The sequence below is a fragment of the Cebus imitator genome, unplaced genomic scaffold, assembly GCF_001604975.1.
Source record: "Cebus imitator isolate Cc_AM_T3 unplaced genomic scaffold, Cebus_imitator-1.0 Scaffold266, whole genome shotgun sequence".
NCBI classification, from domain to species: Eukaryota; Metazoa; Chordata; class Mammalia; order Primates; family Cebidae; genus Cebus; species Cebus imitator.
The window spans coordinates 3945-5228 of record NW_016107581.1 but is presented as its reverse complement, the minus strand read 5'-3'; positions in this window follow the sequence as shown (position 1 = coordinate 5228).

Sequence of the window (1284 nt, the reverse complement as noted above, 5' to 3'; positions counted from 1 at the left end):
ATTTTTTGTATTTTTAGTAGAGACGGGGTTTCACCATGTACCAGGATGGTCTCGATCTCTTGACCTCGTGATCCACCCGCCTTGGCCTCCCATAGTGCTGGGATTACAGGCGTGAGCCACTGTGCCCAGCTGCCTGTGTTAGTTTTCTAGAGCTGCTGTAATAAATTCTCACAAACTTGGTGGCTAAAAATAACAGAAGCTTATTTTCTCGCAGTTCCGGAGGCCAGATGTTCAAAACAAAGATCCCAGCAGGGCCCTGTCGGCTCTGAAGGTTCAAAGGAGAGTCCTTTCTTGCCTCCTCCATATTCTGGTGGCTCTTGGTGTCTGTTAGTGCCAGTCTCTGGCCTTCTCCTCTTCTCTGTGTCTTTTCTTCTGCTGTGCCTTTTGTTGGGGGTGGGGAACAGAGTATTGCTCCGTTGTCCAGGCTGGAGGGCAGTGGCATGACCTCGGCTCACTGCAGCCTCTCCCTCCCAGGCTGAAGTGATTCTGTCGCCTCAGCCTTCAGCAGCTAGGATTAGAGGCATGTGCCACCATGCCCGGCTAATTTTTGTATTTTTAGTAGAGGCAGGGTTTCACCATGTTGGCCAAGCTGGTCTCGAACTCCTGCCCTCAAGTGATCCACCTGCCTCCACCTCCCGAAGTACTGGGATTACAGGTTTGAACCACTGTGCCCAGCCTTCTGCTGTGTCTTAATAGGACATTTGTCATTGTGATCTAGGAGGCAGGGCTTGACTCTGGAGGCAGGACCCTGACACCAGACTAAATAGAGAACTAGCTAAAGCAGACAGGGCAGAAGCAGCTTTGGGTAAGCCATGCCCGACAGTGCCATGTCAGTTTACCATTGCCATGACAACATCCAGAAGTTACCACCACTTTCCACGGCAGCCACCCAGTGACCTGGAAGTTGCTGCCCTTGTCCTAGAAATTTCTGCATAATCTGCCCCTTAATTTGCACATAATTAAAAATGGGCATAAATATGACAGCAGCGCTGCCTCTGAGCTGCTCCTCTGGGCACACTGCCTCTCGGGCAGCCCTACGCTGCAAGGGGCAGCCCGTCTGCTGCTGCTGTGCACTGAGGGTCCAGTCAAAGTTGCTAACACCGCCGGCTTGCTCTTGAATTCTTTCAAGGGCAAAGCCAAGAACCTTCCTGTGCTAATCCCCAAGTTGGGGGCTCACCTGTCCTGCATCAATTAGATTTAGGACCTACACAGAGAATCCAGGATTATCTCATCTTGAGATCATTAATTACACTTGCAAAGACCACTTTTTTTTTTTTTTTTTTT